Below are 18,808 nucleotides of genomic sequence, written 5' to 3'. Positions count from 1 at the left end.
TCCATCTCATATTAAGGTCCGAGTTTCTCCCTACTCTCCCTCTCATATTAAGGTCCGAGTTTCTCTCCCAACTCTCTCCCTCTCATATTAAGGTCCGAGTTTCTCTCCCAACTCTCTCCCTCTCATATTAAGGTCCGAGTTTCTCTCCCAACTCTCTCCCTCTCATATTAAGGTCCGAGTTTCTCTCCCTACTCTCTCCCTCTCATATTAAGGTCCGAGTTTCTCTCCCTACTCTCTCCCTCTCATATTAAGGTCCGAGTTTCTCTCCCTACTCTCTCCCTCTCATATTAAGGTCCGAGTTTCTCTCCCAACTCTCTCCCTCTCATATTAAGGTCCGAGTTTCTCTCCCTACTCTCTCTCTCTCATATTAAGGTCCGAGTTTCTCTCCCTACTCTCTCCCTCTCATATTAAGGTCTGAGTTTCTCTCCCTACTCTCTCCCTCTCATATTAAGGTCCGAGTTTCTCTCCCTACTCTCTCCCTCTCATATTAAGGTCCGAGTTTCTCTCCCAACTCTCTCCCTCTCATATTAAGGTCCGAGTTTCTCTCCCTACTCTCTCCCTCTCATATTAAGGTCCGAGTTTCTCTCCCTGCTCTCTCCCTCTCATATTAAGGTCCGAGTTTCTCTCCCAACTCTCTCCCTCTCATATTAAGGTCCGAGTTTCTCTCCCAACTCTCTCCCTCTCATATTAAGGTCCGAGTTTCTCTCCCTACTCTCTCCCTCTCATATTAAGGTCCGAGTTTCTCTCCCAACTCTCTCCCTCTCATATTAAGGTCCGAGTTTCTCTCCCAACTCTCTCCCTCTCATATTAAGGTCCGAGTTTCTCTCCCAACTCTCTCCCTCTCATATTAAGGTCTGAGTTTCTCTCCCTACTCTCTCCATCTCATATTAAGGTCCGAGTTTCTCTACCAACTGTCTACCTATCATATTAAGGTAAGAGTTTCTATCACAACTCTCTCCCTCTCATATTAAGGTCCGAGTTTCTCTCCCTACCCTCTCCCTCTCATATTAAGGTCCGAGTTTCTCTCCCAACTCTCTCCCTCTCATATTAAGGTCCGAGTTTCTCTCCCTACTCTCTCCCTCTCATATTAAGGTCCGAGTTTCTCTCCCTACTCTCTCCATCTCATATTAAGGTCTGAGTTTATAGTTTCCTCCACATGCTCTTATATACTCTCCCTCCACTCTTCAATCTCATTTCACGACCCTCTCTCCTCTCCTCTCCCTTTTCTCTCTCCCACCCAACAAAACTTTCTCCAAATGTGTCTTCTAAAACTAGGCCTTGCTCCCTCACTCCCCCGCCCCTACGACTCTCTCTCTCTCTCTCTCTCTCTCTCTCTCTCTCTCTCTCTCTCTCTCTCTCTCTCTCTCTCTCTCTCTCATTGTACCCTATTTCGTTTCCTTTTTTTTTCATTCCTTAATCTGTCTCCATCTCGAGCCTCTTTTCTTTTTATCTTCTTTCCTTTCACTTCAGACTCTTCTTCCAATCCTCTTTTTCTCACTCTCTCTTGATTCGTTTTCTTCCTGTTCCGTGCTTTATCTATTCCACTTGGTCTTCCCTTAAGCACCCTTCTTCCATTTTTTTTTCTCTTCCTCTCCTTACGTTTTTCCTTCCTCCTATACCCTCCTTTTATTTGGTCTTCTATTATCATAACTATACGTGCATAATTGTATAGGTATGATAGGTTGTACATATTGTATATAATAATGGTAAGAAGGGAATTGGCAATAGTGGTTAGTCAAGTACCATAAGTTATTAAAGGGTGAAACGGGTTCGACGCAGTGGGTTCTGCGTGTTAGTAAAAGTTGAGAAGGGAGGCGCCCGATACCCACACGGTTTAGTTATCCACTGACCACCATAAGTGATAAACACACCGCTCTCGCTGCTCGCGTCACCACACCATCCACGCCCCGTCTTCATCATGCTATACACCAGCAGTATAGTCTGAGTCGCCGGCCAGCACACCAGCAGCCCATTAAGTATATATCTTACTAGGAGGCCTCTTTAGTTTGTGTATACTGGACAGGGTGGCCAGCTGCGGCATACTGTGGCATACAACATACCTACTGGTGAGTCGCCATATGTTTTTTCTAATACACTTGTCTACCTGTAACACGGCTCCCTTAGCGGTATACAGTTACGACATCTATTACGCATTCTTCCATATTTTCATCTTCCTCTTCCTCTCATTTTCTTTTCTACTACCCTTCAGTTTTTCTTATCCCGTCTTCTCTACTGCTGTTCCGTGACCCTTCCATTCCCTTCCTCCTTTTTTGCATCTTTTTTTTTCTACCCCATTTCCATCCCCTCCACCTCACATTTTTTTCTTCCTTCTCCACTCTGCTCCTTTCTCACTCTTCCATTTATCTTTTTCTACCTGTCTTTTATCTTTTTCTACCTATTTGTCCCGCACTGTTTTTCTACCTCCCTCCTATGTCTCCCCTCTTCCCTCCTCCTTTTTTTTTCCATCCCCACCTCTTTCCCCGTAGGAGCCTATATATCCTACGTCAGGAGTTGAAGGAAACTTACTAACTAGGTCTCTCTCTTCTCTCTCTCTCTCTCTCTCTCTCTCTCTCTCTCTCTCTCTCTCTCTCTCTCTCTCAGCAGGGGATTCGATTAAATCTGCTTTTAATATGACTGACCTATTTCTCATCATTATCATCGTCTTTTTTCCAATAATTTCACACCTCTTCCTTCATTATCTTTATTATCATTGTATAAACCACACTTTTCTTCTTCCTACTTATCCTCCTCCTCCTCCTTCTTTTATCCTTCTTTTTCTACATTTTTTCCCAACTTCATTACTCCTTCTTCATCTTCATCAACTTCATTACTCCTTCTTCATCTTCATCATCAACTTCATTACTCCTTCTTCTTCATCATCATTATTATAATTCCTTATTTGCTCCTCCTTCTCTTACTACTTCACCAGCACTCCCACAGTCTCCTCCTCCTCCATCACCCTCGTCACCATCAGCCTCATCTTTCCCTCCTCAAAGAAGTTAAGCTTCCCTTTCAAAAGAATTAGGAAAAGGGGAAGAAAAACATCAAAGATAATGACGATTCCACTTTATCATTTTATTTATATTTCTTTCTCGGTACTCTTCTTCTTACCAGCAGGAAGAAAAAAGAAAACACAAAGAAAACAACAAAAAAAAGATAGAGGATTATGATGATGATGATGATGAATCTTGTGATTACAATGTAAGGAGGGAGGAATAACTTTAAACTGAATGAAGGGAAAATTAGGAAAGGGAAGATGAGGCGAAGAGAAAGAGGGAAAGAGGGAGGTATGAGAAGGGAAAGAGGTGAATTTTGAGGGAAGGAAGGTTGCATGAGGTAGAGGAGGGGGAAGAGTTGATAAGGCTTAGTATTTTCTTGATTAGAGTATACTTAGATGAATAGTAATAGTAATAGTATAGTAATAGTAGTAATAGTAGTAATAATAGAAATAATGGGTAATAGTAGTAGTAATAAAGTAATATATAAGTAATAATAGTAGTAATAGTAATAGCAGCATCAGCCATGACCGCAGACCCTTGAAGAAAGCCTACCGGCGGTATAGACTAAATACGTACAAAAAAGTGGTAGTAGTAGTAGTTAAATTTCTTTATGTTCACCTTCCTCTTTCTCTTCCTTCTCACTCCACACAGACAAATACTTTTCCTCCTCTAAGACACTTCTGCTCTTCGGATTCTTTCTTTTTCAAACGCACAAACTTAATCCATCAAAAAACAGTCAAACTCACCCAAAACATCTTAGCACGACAACAAAAGCAAAGCTAAAAAAAACAAAACTTCCCCTTTTCTATCTTTATTCTTGAGTCTATCGATTATTTTTAGCCTAAATTATTCTTTCTTAGTTTTTTTCTGTTGCTATTTTCGTGTCGCTTTCGCTTCCCTTCATCCTAAAATCATTCCCTCTGTTTTGCTTCTTCTATTTCGTCAGCATTGATATTTATGAGCGTATTTTCATATTTTGACCTTTTCTTCAACCTGAATCATCTTTATATTTTACTCGTTGTTTTCATATCGATTTCATTTCCCTTTATAGTTTCATTCCAATTAGTCTTCACAGTTGCTTTTACAGTTTTCCATTTCTTAAACACAATCATTTTTTTTGTTGTGCTTTCATATCGCTCTTTTCTTTAACCTAAATCATTGTTTTTAGTTAATTGCTCTTTCCTATCGACTTCACGTTTAATTGTTTCTTTGGTTATAATTATTTTGCTTTTTCCTACAATCTTCACGTTCAGTTGTTTTAGATTTGATATTTCTCGTGTTTTCTATCGATTTCACGTTTACCTGATTCTTTAGTCTTAATCTTTCTCGTGTTTTCCTATATATTTCACGTTTAGTCACAGTCATTGTTGTAACTTTTCCCTTTATTTGCCATATTTTCCTTTACAGCGAGACCGACGCGAGATGGGACTGTCGGGAGATGAGGTTCAGGACGGGGACAGATGGAGAGGACGAGGGAAACGCAGCGACCTCGTTTGAGCCCCGCTAAAGAGCTCACCACGAAGGAAAGGTTGTTTATCGTTCCCGCGGCGAGTATTGAAATTCGTGTTAGTCCTGAAAAACGGCGGCGATATAGATAATGAAGGAGAAGGAATAACATTACGATTTGCATATCTTTCTCTCTTGTTTTCTCCTTGTTATGTAGTTGTTTTTGTTTTATTCCTCCTGCGTCCACTACTACTACTACTGCTGCTGCTACTACTACTACTACTACTACTGTTTCTACTACGTGTACAAATCATTCCTCCATTATTCTTCAGTGTTCTTCCTAGTCTTTTCCTCATTCTCCTCTATTTTCTTTTCTTTCTGATGTTTTTTTCCTTTTTCTTTATATCTAAACAATGTACTGATTCCTTTCCCTCCTTCTTCCTCTTTAAGTTATCTTCCTCAATATCAACATAATCTTCATCATCTACTCCCTCCTCCTCCTCCCCTCGCCCTTTAAAGTTTACCGTAATGTACATTTAAAGGGCCGCGGGCAAAACAAACATATCTCAACCTTCTCTTTTTTTTTCTGTAGGTTCGTAAATTAGAAATGAGCAATTATAAAGTGGGGAGCGACTTCCTTTTTTTTTCCTTTTCTATTTTTTTTAACTTTCTCTGTTTTTTGTTTTCGTTCCAAGATGTTGTGGAAGAGGTGTAGTCCGTGGTCTCTTTTGAATTTTTTTTTTGCTTAGTAAGTTTGGTAGTAAAATGGAAGCGTTGAAACGAGGAAAAACAGAAGTGAGGTAAAAGGAAAAAAAAAAGAACTATTATGTGAGGAGTAAATGAGAAGCGAAGATAATAAATGAATAAGTGAAGGAAGACAGCAAATAATAAGGGAATGAAGAAAGGAAAGAAGGGAGGAAAAAATTAAAGAACGAAGGAAAGGAAGGGAGGAACGAAGGAAGGGAGGATGGAAGGAAGGAAGAAAGAAAAGACAGGAAAGAAAAAAAAGGGAAAAAAAGAAGGAGAGAAGATGAACAACTAAGAAAACACAGACTATTACTACTACTACTACAACCCACCTAAGTATTCTATAATCAACAAACTTCCACTCTTCGCACAAAATGGAAGGGAAAAAGAGGTCATACTCCTCGCCTCTTTTTATCCTCGTTCTCACGCAATCTCCCTCCCCTAAGAACTCGACTCCTCTCTTTTCGTCTCATCTCCCCTTCCCTCATGTTTCTCTCATTCCATTACCCTTACACCTCCCTCTTTACCCTCTCTAAGTTCCTCCTCCTCCTTCTCCTCCTCTATCTCTTCCTCTTCTTCTTTATTCTCCTTCTCCTCCCTCGTAAAACCTAATACCCCCAAGCCTTCTTTTTCTTTCTTTTTTTTTTCTCTTTTTTGTCCTCATATCATCCTCGTCCTGGTCCTCCTCCTTCCTCTTCTGCTACCTTCTCCTTCTCCTCCTCCTCCTCCTCTTATCCTCCTCCTCCCCTTAAGATAAAATATTAAAGGCATGTGACCCTCTTTTAAAAGGAATTGAATTTTCATCTTATCGTAAACACACACACAGAGACACACACAGACACACACAGACACACACAGAGACACAGACACACACACACAGACAGACACAGACAGACACACAGACAGACAGACACACAGACACAGACAGACACACAGACACAGACAGACACACAGACACACAGACACACAGAGAGACACACAGAGAGACACACAGACACACACACAGAGAGACACACAGACACACAGACACACAGAGACACACACACACACAGACACACAGAGACACACACACACACAGACACACAGAGACACACACACACACAGACACACAGAGACACAGACACACAGAGACACACACACACAGACACACAGAGACACACACACACAGACACACAGAGACACACACACACAGACACACAGAGACACACACAGACAGACAGAGACACACACACACACAGACACACAGAGACACACACACACACACAGAGACACACACACACACACACAGACACACAGAGACACACACACACACACACACACACAGAGACACACACACACAGACACACAGAGACACACACACACACACACACACACAGACACACACACACACACACACACACACAGAGACACACACACACACACACACACACACACACACACACACACACAGAGACACACACACACAGAGACACAGAGACACACACACACAGAGACACAGAGACACACACACACAGAGACACAGAGAGACACACACACAGAGACACACACACACAGTTGAATAAAAAAAATCTCTTCTCTCAGTTGGTTCGCTTAATTTCATTACTAGATCCTCCACCTCCGTTTTATGCATTAAACTGTCTCTCTCTCTCTCTCTCTCTCTCTCTCTCTCTCTCTCTCTCTCTCTCTCTCTCTCTCTCTCTCTCTCTCTTCTTAGAACTCCATTTTCACACCACAAAATCATTTTCGTGGGGATTATATTCTGAACACTTGATGTCTAATTTTTCTTCTCTTTCCTCTTAATTACGCTTTTCTCTCATTCTTTCCTTTGTCTTTTTCCTCCTATGCTTTCTTTAACTTTTATCCTTCTTTCTAACTTCTCGTCGTCCGATTATTTTTTTCTTTATCCTCTTATGTTTTTCCCAATTTCTTTTTCGTTCTTTGTTTTCCTTTCTTTTTTCTTCTTTCTGTCTTTCATTCTTTCTCTTTTTCATTCTTTCCTCCTTTCTTTGTCTTTCATTCTTTCTTTCATTTTTTCCGCCTTCTTTTTTTCCTCCTTTCTTTCTTTCTCTCCTTTCTTTCTTTTTCTCCTTCTTTCTTCCTCTTATTCCTTCTTTGTTTCCTCCTTTCTTTTTTTCTCATTCTTTCTTCTTTTCTTTTTCTTTCTTTCCCTCGTTCGTTCTAATTCCACATTATTCCCAACTTTCATCCCTCTCTCTGTCATCTCTTAGTCTCTTCATCCACATTTTTCCACGGCCATGAAATGAAAAGACCCCAAACTTTCCACATCTTTATCCACTTTTTCTTTCACAATGAGAGGAGAGTAATTTTATTCCCTCCCCCGTTTCTTGGTGTGGTTCCCTTGTGTTCCTACTAATGAGGTTGTCACACGCCGCGGGGTTCGCTCAAACGAGAGGATTTGACCTTAAAGGGAAGAGATTGAGGTTGAGAAGAAAAAGCGAGGGATGATGTGGATAAGGGCGAGGTAATGCGTGTCAGATGGTGAGGGGCGAGATAATAGGGACAAATGAAAAGGAATGATGATGATAGGATATACGCGCAAAAATAAAATGATTAGTGTAAGAGAAAAAAAAGTAGCGTTAAGTAAAGGGTCGAATAAAGTGGAATGAAGGGGAAAGAAAAAAGAAAAAAAAGAAAAGGAAGAAAGAAGGAATAAAAGGAAGAAGGAAAAAAAGGAGAGAAAGACAAAAAGAAAAAAGGAAAAAAAGAAAATTAAAAAGGAGGAAAGAATGAAAAAGAAAGAATGAAAGAAAAAAAAAGAAAGGAAAACAAAGAACGAAAACGATGATGACTATGACGGTGAGGAGGCGGAGGATAGGAAATACATGCAAAGAAGAATGGAGAGAAAATTATCTGTATAACAAGAGGGAAAAATGAAGCGTGGATCACAAGAACGTGTCCAGTGGAATGATGATGATGACGACGATGGAAATGAACAGCAAAAAATGGAATGAAGAAAATACTATAAATGGTCAGTCAGAAAGCGTGGATCATGGATTAAGGAACAGATAAAGGGCAGACATATTGTAATGAGTATGATTAATAACTGGACTGGGGTAGGTCACATGCGTATAACTGATAACGGATAACAATAACAGCGAAAACCGGGAAATTGCAGGAGTTAGGGCAGGCAGAGAACCGGATGAAAATAAAGGGAATAAGAGTGGAGGGTGAGGAAGGGAGATATGGGGAAGAGAAAGAGAGAGGGTGAAGGGAGGAGAAAACGGCGGAGGAGAAGGTGCGGAGGAGGTGATGGTGGGTGATGAATTTTTCCTTTCTCTCTTCACTTATTCTTTCACATCTTCTTCCCCAAAACATCCTTCATACAAACTTTCCCTCTACCCTCACTCAGGTTCTCTCTCTCTCTCTCTCTCTCTCTCTCTCTCTCTCTCTCTCTCTCTCTCTCTCTCTCTCTCTCTCTCTCTCTCTCTCTCTCTCTCTCTCTCTCTCTCTCTCTCTCTCTACCAACTCACTTCTGCAAAATACATATCGAAATCAGTTTTCACTCTCCGCTAAGTGACTAAACGGATCTCTTCCTTGCTTCAGAAATCTCATGAAAAAGATTTTTGGTTATTTTTTTCTTCCCTCCCGACACCGTGGCCGCCGCGGGGTGGGCCAAGCGCTAAAAATGCTCCCTACGTTGACGCAGTAAATTTACATATATATAAAGTGAGTAGGAGAATCAGACGCCCTGAGAGTCATTATGGAAAACACTTTACTAATGCTGTGTAGGATAGGATACAAATATTGAGTTATTGCATATAATACGACTTCAGAGGAGTATGAACAGATGCATAAATATTAGATGCTGCACATTAAGTTATATTTTTATTCATTGCACGAGAGAGGAAAGAATCTATTTTGAAAGATATTTTGCACGGGTAGAATACTGAAGAAAAACTGAATTACGATTATGAAAACTGTATATACTTATTTTTAATTCATCGTGTCATTATCATCATATATGTATAAACTAGTAGTAGGGATTCATCATACCTTCATAATAACATACCCACCACCATCACCACCACCCCTACGCGCACCACCATCATTTTTACATTTTTTTTTATCCAACATCACCACGCACCATTTTTTTTCCCGAAGCATTTCTTTTCTCTAACGAGGCAACAGAGAGGGAAAAAACAATTACCAGCGTGTCAAGGCGTTTAGTGCTACACCCCCGACCAGATGGAGAGGAACAAAAGGAGGGGAGAGGGGGGAAAGAGGGGGGAGGGGGGGCGCGAAGTACCTCATTAAGTGGACAGACACAAAGTACCTGAGGGGAAAGATTTAATTTACCTGCCTTAATTAAGTGACCGGCCATCAGAAAGGGAGAAAAAGGTGGCGTGTGTGTGTGTGTGTGTGTGTGTGTGTGTGTGTGTGTGTGTGTGTGTGTGTGTTAGTTTCTCTCTCTCTCTCTCTCTCTCTCTCTCTCTCTCTCTCTCTCTCTCTCTCTCTCTCTCTGCGCTGCCTTGATCAATGGGGCTTGCGTGAGAAAGAATTAAGAGGAGAAAATGTGAAGAGAAACTAGAGGAAAGGGAGATGAGAGAGAGAGAGAGAGAGAGAGAGAGAGAGAGAGAGAGAGAGAGAGAGAGAGAGAGAGAATATATTTGAAGTAAGTTAAATTTCACTCACATTGGGGTAAAAAAAAAAGCGTCCATCTGTATGTGTGTGTGTGCGTGCGTGTGTTTGTCTTTTGCTGATTATGTTTGCACCCCTCCGTGTGTGTTTGTTCTCATGTACGCTTTTGTGTGTGTGTGTGTGTGTGTGTTTTAATATGGCAACATTTATTCGGTTCAGCTGCAAAATATTAATAAAACCCCCCCCCCCCCCTCTCTCTCTCTCTCTCTCTCTCTCTCTCTCTCACGCACACACACACGCACACATATAAATCATACTGGATGATCATATTTCCAATTTTTTTCACCAAACTCAATTTCGGAAACATGATTAATACTTGTTTATAGCGGGAACGTCACTTACATGTAATAGAGAGTGCGCGTGTGCGTTCATGTGTGTTTGTGTGCGTGTGTGCGTGGCTGTGTGTGGTTTTATGTGTGAGTACGTGACAGGGTATACGTGACTCTGTATGTGTGTGTGAGTGCAGTCATATATGTGTGTGTGTGTGTGTGTGTGTTTGTGCATCAGTGTGAGTGTATAGGGGCAAAGTAGGGCAGGAATGCGAGTTTATCTTTGGGTAATTAGATCATTTAATTTAAGACCACTGGGAGGGGACGCAAGAAGGAGAGTAAATGAGGAAGTGAAAAGCAGTGGAAGAGAGCAGGAGAGCAGAAAGAGGGGAAGAGATCAGGGGTGGGAAGTGTTAGTGAGGTGATAAGGAAGTGCAAGCTCAAATGGTTTAGTTATCTGGTGAGAAGATGAGAAGCCTGTTAAAAGACCTTGGAGGGAGAGAGCCTGTTGAAGAAGGAAGATCAAGGGGTAAACAGAGAAGACGCTGTAGAGATGGACTTAAGGCGGAGAGGCAAGAAAAGATGACTGATGGAAGAAATAAATGAGAAATGAAAGAAATAAGGAAAGAAGAAACGTGAGGAGAGAAGAAGGACTCAAAGGAAGGAGGAAGAGCACTTAGGGTGGTAGAAAAGACTGAGGAAAAAAAACTGATAGAGGAGACGAAAAATAAAATGGGAGTGAGTGATAGTGATTAGAAAAAGAAGAAATGGAAAAAGAGGCAAGAAAAAAAAACTAAAAAGTGGCCACAGAAATGAAAACTTTAGAGATCACGAATGAAAATGGGAAAACGAGAAGAGAAGACATTTAATGGAAGGAAAAAAGAGAGGAAATTAAATTAAAGAAACCTGAAATGGTGAAAGTTGCTGAAAAAGAGGAGAGAAAGTAAGATTAGAAAAAAAAGTTTGAAGTAGTAAGAATAGGAGGAGGAATAGATTAAGAATAAGAAGGCAGGGAAGGAATACGAAAAAGGATATGGAGGATACGGAAGAAGAGAAACAAGAAATGGGAAAAGGTGGAAGAGGAAGAGAGTAAGGGAGGAGGAGAAGGGGAAGTAGTGAGAGGAGGAGGATGAAAAAAGGAGAAAGAGAAAGAAGACCAAGAAGAAGAACAAGAAGGAGCCACACCTGACATCACAAGAGATAATGTCAGAGAGAGAGAAAGAGAACAGAGAGAGAGAGAGAGAGAGAGAGAGAGAGAGAGAGAGAGAGAGAGAGAGAGAGAGAGAGAGAGAGAGAGAGAGAGAGAGAGAGAGAGAGAGAGAGAGAGAGAGAGAGAACAAGGAAGGAAGGGAAAGGAAGAAAAGAAAGAGAACGAGAGAGAGAGGGAGCAGGAAAGCCCTTCAAAGGTCTGATAGGGAATTAATTTAACCACAGTAGGTGAGGCCGGGGAGTTTTACCTGAGCTAATTAACCACCTTACTTGTTTTCACCTGCCCGCCCTCCCCTTCCTTTAGAGAGTCGGGCCTTAGAGAGATCAAGTGGGGGCGTTCAAAAGGCGGAGGGGAGAAAAATTGTAAAGCAGGAGAAGGGGAAAGAGTGATTACTGAAAAATGTGTCGCGGAGGATGAATAGTGAATCAAAGGTGTAACTTAGTAGGGTTCTGTGACGGGGTTTTCTTCTTTTTTATTCTTGCGCAGGGTGTCAAAGGGGAAATAAATACTCAGGCAAGAAAGATGATTTTTAGAGGAGAGAGAGATATGGCACGGACTGAATGGTGGATGAGAAACCTAGGTAACTATGGTTCTATTCACTTTCATTTTTCTTGTGGATGTAAAAGGCTTAAGGAAAATAGAGGAAAGAGATTTTTTAAGAAGGTAGACAGAAATATTGCAGGGATGAATAGTGTATAAGGAGCCTAAGTAACTGCGGTTCTATTCACTTTCATTTTTTCTTGTGGATGTAAAAGGCTTAAGGAAAATAGAGGAAAGAGATTTTATAAGAAGGTAGACAGAAATATTGCAGGGATGAATAGTGTATTAGAAGCTTAAGTAATTACGGTTCTGTTCATTTTCATTGTGGATGTAAAAGGCTTAAGGAAAATAGAGGAAAGACATTTTTTTAAAGAAGGCAGACAGATATATTGCAAGGGATGAACAGTGAATGAGAAGCCTAAGTAACTATGGTCCTATTCATTTTTTTTACTGTCGGTGCAAGAGAATAAAAAAAAATCAGCCAGAAACGAGAAAGAAGATTTTTAAAGAAAGTTATTAAAAGATAGTGCAAGGGAATGAATAGTGAATGAGAAGCCAAAGTAAGTAAGACTGTATTAGTTTTCATCTTTTTATTTGAGCGGGTGTCAAAATAGATGAAAAAAATACTCAGCAAGGAAAGAGAAGGAAGATTTTTAAAGAGGAAAGTTTCAAAGAGATATTGCAGGGAAGAACGCTTATGTAACACTGATTCTGCTACATACAAATATGGGAAGAGAAGGAAGATTTTTAAAGAGGAAAGCTTTATAGAGGTATTGCAAGGAAAAACGCTTATGTAACAATGATTCTGCTTCTTATAAACATGGAAAGAGATGGAAGATTTTTAAAGAGGAAAGATTCAGAGATATTGCAAGGAAAGCGCTTATGTAACAATGATTCTGCTACATACAAACATTTTTTCTTTTTTAAGGAGAGATTTAGAGAGTTGAGGAAGACTAATGAAATAAACGCATGGATAAAAGCGATTCTGCTACTTAACTATCTATTTTTTTCCTCATCATCTATAACCACATCACCATCATCACCATTATCTTCAGACTCTTCTCGTATCTAAATATAGCCATCACCACACACTTCAAATAAAAAAATAACCATCACAATCACCACTAGAAACGCCATCACCATCATCACCATCACCACAACACTATTCTCATCAAAACATCACCACCACCATCACCACTAGAAACGTCATCACCATCATCACCATCACCACAACACTATTCTCATCAAAACATCACCACCACCATCACCACTAGAAACGTCATCACCATCATCACCATCACCACAACACTATTCTCATCAAAACATCACCACCACCATCACCACTAGAAACGTCATCACCATCATCACCATCACCACAACACTATTCTCATCAAAACATCACCACCACCATCACCACTAGAAACGCCATCACCATCATCACCACCATCACCATCAAACTCTTCTCATCAAAACATCATCACCACCATCACCACTAGAAACGACATCGCTGCTCTCAACACAATAACATTCTCTTTAATTCACCACCTCCTCCACCTCCTCCACCTCCACCACCATAGACGCCCTCCTCCTCACCACCATCTTCATCACCACCAGATCCTCTTCACCACCACAACAAAGGATTTCAGCACCAATGGCCGTCTCTCTCTCTCTCTCTCTCCATTCCTATACCATTATGAGCCGGAACCTTTGCCTCCCTTCCCTTCCTTCCCTCCGTCCCTCCATCCCTGTTCTCTCTCCCTCCGCCCTCCTATCTCTCCTTCCTCTCCCTTCCATTCCCTATACAATTATGATACTGTACCTTTCCCTCCCTCCCTCCCACCCTTCCTCCCTCCATCCCTCCCTTCCTCCCCATCATCTCCTACTTCCCTTCATCTCCCTTCACTCCATTCTCTCCTCTTTCCCCTTTCCTTTCCTTTCCATCATTCCTCTCTCTCTCTCTCTCTCTCTCTCTCTCTCTCTCTCTCTCTCTCCCCGGATCAGAGACAAGCCAGATCCTTCCTCAGCCAACTTCTACTACCCTTTTTTTTTTGTTTTTTTTCTTTCTCTCTCACTCTCTTCCTCTCCTCTGCAAGACTTCCAATTTCTCCCTCCCTCCCTCCCTCCCTCCCTCTCTCCCTCTCTCCCTCCCTTCCTCCCTTCCTTCCTCCCTTCTCCCTCAGAGGCGCCAAAGGTGAGTTTACGCTAACTTCTGTCTTCCTTCCCCTTCCTCCTCCTCCTCCTCCTCCTCCTCCACCTCTTCCTCCTCCTCTTCCTCCTACTCCTCCCCCCTTTCTTCCTCCAACTGATCACAGGAGGAATAATATCAGTCCCTCATTGATCTCAACTCGACAGAGAGAGAGAGAGAGAGAGAGAGAGAGAGAGAGAGAGAGAGAGAGAGAGAGAGAGAGAGAGAGAGAGAGAGAGAGAGAAAGAGGGAGCCTTTGTTAGAAGAGGCAAGGGTAAACTAACGAATAGGGAGGGTCCGGGAACTTGCTCGTAGGAAAGGAAGGGAAGGAAAGGAGAGGAAGGTAAGGATTGGGAAAGGAAGGAGCTGCAAGCGAATGGATAGGATTTTTTTTTTACAGCAAAGGAGACAGTTCAAAGGCGTAAAGAAAAATATTAATAAAAAAGCCTGCTACTTACTGCTTCTGAATAGAGGTCAAAGGAGTGGCCAAAAAGAGAGGTCAATTATATATGGTTATGGAATACAAAATGGGAAATCTATCGCCTTCCTTTCTCCTCCTTTTCCTTCTTTAATCCTTCAGCCTCGTTATTCACATCCCATTTTGCTCTTCCTCCTCCTCCTCCACTTCCTCATTCTCCTCCTCGACAATCTATCCACTTCCATCTTCAATTCACTTTCTCGTATCTACACCCTGTCATCTTCATTCTCTTCCTTCCTTCCTCCTTTTCCTACCTCATTCCTCATCCTTTTTATCCTCATACTATCTAGCTCCTCCTCCTCCTGCTCCTCCTCCTCGTCCACTTCCTCTTTCTCCTCCTCCACAGTCTATCCAATTCCATCTTCAATTCACTTACTCGTATCTACGCCCTGTCTTCTTCATTCTCTTCATTCCTTTCTTCTTTTCCTACCCCATTCCTCCTCCTCCTCCTCCTCCTCCTGTGTATGCGGGCTGCAGGTTCAAGTAACGAAGGACATGGAACACAGACATGGGACTCGAACGTGACCCGCCTGTAGGAGATGACGAGGTAAGATGACTCCCCCCTCCCCCCCTCCCTTTGTTCCCTTCACCTGTGCCTCTCCTTGCATCACTAATTTTCCCTATGTACTACTTGCTTTCTCTCCTCTCTGTCTCCCTTTTCCTGTCTGATTGATTTTCTGTCCTCGGTATTTCCTGCTCTACCCTTCCCTTATCTTTCCCATTATCTTTCGCTGATCAAACTCCTCTACCGATATCTCTCCTTTCATAGACCCTTTCCCTTTGTGTTTCCCTGTTACTCGCTTACTTTACATACATACGTCTTTTGCCCTACACGCTTCCAGTCCCTTTTCTACACTTTCCTTTAATTTTCTTCTCCCTTTCTTGTCCTGACCTACTCTTTTTCGAAAGGAAGGATGGAACATGAGCAGTGAGACAGAGAGAGAAGGAAACATGGTAGGGACGGAGAGAGAGTGGGAGGAAAGAGTAAGAGATAATGAAGGAAAATGATGGAAGGTAAGAATGTAGTAAGATAGAGAAGGAAGGAGGTAAGAGAGGCAAGGAGGGAAGGAAGAAGGAATAGAAGGGCTGGAAGGAAAGATGGTAGAGAGAAAAAGAAATTAGATAGGAGATGATGGAGAGAGGAAGGGATGGGGAGAGGAAAGAAATAGGAGATAAGGAAGGGAAAGAATGTAAAGATATAAGGTAGAAAGGTACAGATGGAAGAAGGAAAACAATCGAAAAAGGAAGGGAGCAAACAAGGTAGAAGGAAACACTAAAATAGAAAAGAAAGAGTAGGAAAAGTTAACAGCAGCCCTTCTAGTCAAATGCCTCGAAGGAAATATGGGGAGGGAAGGAGATACGGAGGGAGAAAATAAGTAGCAGATAAGAAAAATAAGAACGATAAGAGAAATAACCAACGAAAGGATAATATAGTCAAGTTCTGTAGCAGCCCTTCTAGTCAAATGCCTCGAAGGAAATATGGGGAGGGAAGATAGGGAGGGAGAAAATAAGTAGCAAATAAGGGGAATAAGAACGATAAGAGAGATAACCAACGAAAGGATAATATGGTCAAGTTCGGTGGCAGCCCTTCTAGTCAAATGCCTCGAAGGAAATATGGGGAGGGAAGATAGGGAGGGAGAAAATAATGAGCAGATAAGTAAAATAAGAACGATAAGAGAGATAACCAACGAAAGGATAATATAGTCAAGTTCTGTAGCAGCCCTTCTAGTCAAATGCCTCGAAGGAAATATGGGGAGGGGAGATAGGGAGGGAGAAAATAATGAGCAGATAAGTAAAATAAGAACGATAAGAGAGATAACCAACGAAAGGATAATATAGTCAAGTTCTGTAGCAGCCCTTCTAGTCAAATGCCTCGAAGGAAATATGGGTATGGTAGATAGTGAGGTAGAAAATAATGAGCAGATAAGTAAAATAAGAACGATAAGAGAGATAACCAACGAAAGGATAATATAGTCAAGTTCTGTAGCAGCCCTTCTAGTCAAATGCCTCGAAGGAAATATGGGGAGGGGAGATAGGGAGGGAGAAAATAAGTAGCAAATAAGGGGAATAAGAACGATAAGAGAGATAACCAACGAAAGGATAATATAGTCAAGTTCGGTAGCAGCCCTTCCAGCCACTTGCCACCCGGAAGATCTTGCCAAATGCCTCTCCAATATTGAAGGCACATGTTAATACTGCGGCTTATTGGATGGCCTTCAACTATGGCTTATTGACTCCGTGTGTGTGTGTGTGTGTGTGTGTGTGTGTGTGTGTGTGTGTGTGTGTGTGTGTGTGTGTGTGTGTGTGTGTGTGTAATCTTCTGCATACATTCAAGGCTATAAAACTGACACACGCAATACCCTTTCTCTCTATCTATCTATCTATCTATCATTCTTTCTCTCTATCTATCTGCCTCTCACTCACGGTAATAGAAAAAGATACACGGATTATAAAAAAAAAGAAAAACAAACCTAACACACACACACACACACACACACACACACACACACACACACACACACACGGAGGGTCATCGGAACGCACACACGCCATGAATTTGCCGAGGACACTGACAACTAAATCTCTGCCGAAACGGATAGCGGGGCGGCACTGATTGAAAGTGTACTGGTCCTCCTCCTCCTCCTCCTCCTCCTCTTCCTCTTCCTAGTACGCCGTTGGAAGGTCCTGTTGGTCTCTCCTTTAATCGAAGAGGGTGTGTGAGTTGGCGCTCCGTTGTTGGTGAAACTGTTAGTGTGTGTGTGTGTGTGTGTGTGTGTGTGTGTGTGTGTGTGTGTGTGTGTGTGTGTGTGTGTGTGTGTGCGTGCGTGCGTGCGTGCGTGTGCGTGCGTGCGTGCGTGCGTGTGTGTGTGTGTGTGTGTGTGTGTGTGTGTGTGTGTGTGTGTGTGTGTGTGTTGCAAATTGGACGGGCTGGCGGAATACCTGAGTTTCATGTCTCTGTGTCTGTCTGTCTGCCCCGTCTGTCTGTCTCTCTGTCTGTCTGTCTATCTCTCTTTTTCCCTTTCCAACTCCCTCCCTCTATTTTCTGACCTATTCAACCATAACAACCGCTGCTACCACTACTACTACTACTACTACTACTACTACCAATACTATTACTACTACTACTATAAGCACTACCACCACCACCACCGTCACCACGAACTCTTACCCAAATTACCTTCCACAAGAATACATAAAAAAAAGGTAAAATAAGTAAAATGGACTCGTCTGGACATTAGTCATAAAAAGGGAGACCAACTCAACAATGGGGATCTTCTTTAAGGCGGACAATACACGTCTCTCTCTCTCTCTCTCTCTCTCTCTCTCTCTCTCTCTCTCTCTCTCGCTCCTTACCTCGCTCTCCCCTTCGTCTCGTGACACCCGGACACGCCCACTCGCACCTCAGATGTCAACAAACGGTGACAGACATTCCCTCGGCTGTCAGGCATCACAAAACAGTTTCGCTGCGCAAGGGAGGCAAGGAGACAGAGGGAATGGAAGATGAGGGTGAAGCGAGAAGAAGGAATCACAAAGAGGAGAGGGGAAGGAGAGGTGAAGAAATATGAAAGAGGGATGAGGAAGAAAATAATTAAGAGTAAAGGGAAGGGAAATGAACACAGGGGCAAACGAAGAAGCGGATGAAGAAGGATAAGTAGAAGGGAAGGTAAAGAAAAGAAGATATAAGAGGTGCAAAGAAAAATGAAGATGGTTAAATATTACATCGGTAGGACTCGAACCTGTGTCCCCGAGCTCACTATGCCTGCACGCTGACCACTCACCCACCGCCAATTAAGAAATAAAGAGAAAGGTAAAAGCGATGAGTGAATGCAGAAAAGCTATCATAAAAAGAGGAGATAAAAGAAGGTATTGAATATAGAAAAAGCCGAGGCAGCGGTGAGCGCCCGAAAAGGAAATGGAAAGGAGGAGGAAAGAGGAAGAATGATTGTGAAAAGAGGATGAAGCAAAGTGGCGAAATTGAATGCGTGGAAGGCTGAAAGGAAGCAGATAGCAGAGGGAAACGAGAGAATTGTGACATGCTCTCTCTCTCTCTCTCTCTCTCTCTCTCTCTCTCTCTCTCTCTCTCTCTCTCTCTCTCTCTCTCTCTCTCTCATAGTCACACACACACACACACACACACACACACACACACACACACACACACAGAAAAATATCCAAACACGAGTATAAAACAGAATAAAACAGAATCCGATTTATATAAAACCTCGACAAACAGGAACATTCAATAAGAGTAACGAGAACAAAACAACAACAACA

General features: G+C 42.0%; 1 long non-coding RNA gene across 1 annotated transcript; it reads left to right on the top strand.

Annotated features, from left to right (window-relative positions):
• The first annotated feature begins 1,692 nt into the window (after window positions 1-1,692).
• Window positions 1,693-4,631, top strand: LOC126996326 (uncharacterized). The gene is made up of 2 exons (XR_007751135.1): window positions 1,693-2,066; window positions 4,407-4,631. It is a non-coding gene; the product is annotated as an uncharacterized LOC126996326 (long non-coding RNA).
• Window positions 4,632-18,808: the final 14,177 nt, after the last annotated feature.

Source organism: Eriocheir sinensis, chromosome 9 (genome assembly GCF_024679095.1).
Source record: "Eriocheir sinensis breed Jianghai 21 chromosome 9, ASM2467909v1, whole genome shotgun sequence".
Classification (NCBI taxonomy): domain Eukaryota; kingdom Metazoa; phylum Arthropoda; class Malacostraca; order Decapoda; family Varunidae; genus Eriocheir; species Eriocheir sinensis.
The sequence above is the reverse complement of the archived record's forward strand: the minus strand, read 5'-3'. Positions and strand labels throughout refer to the sequence as shown.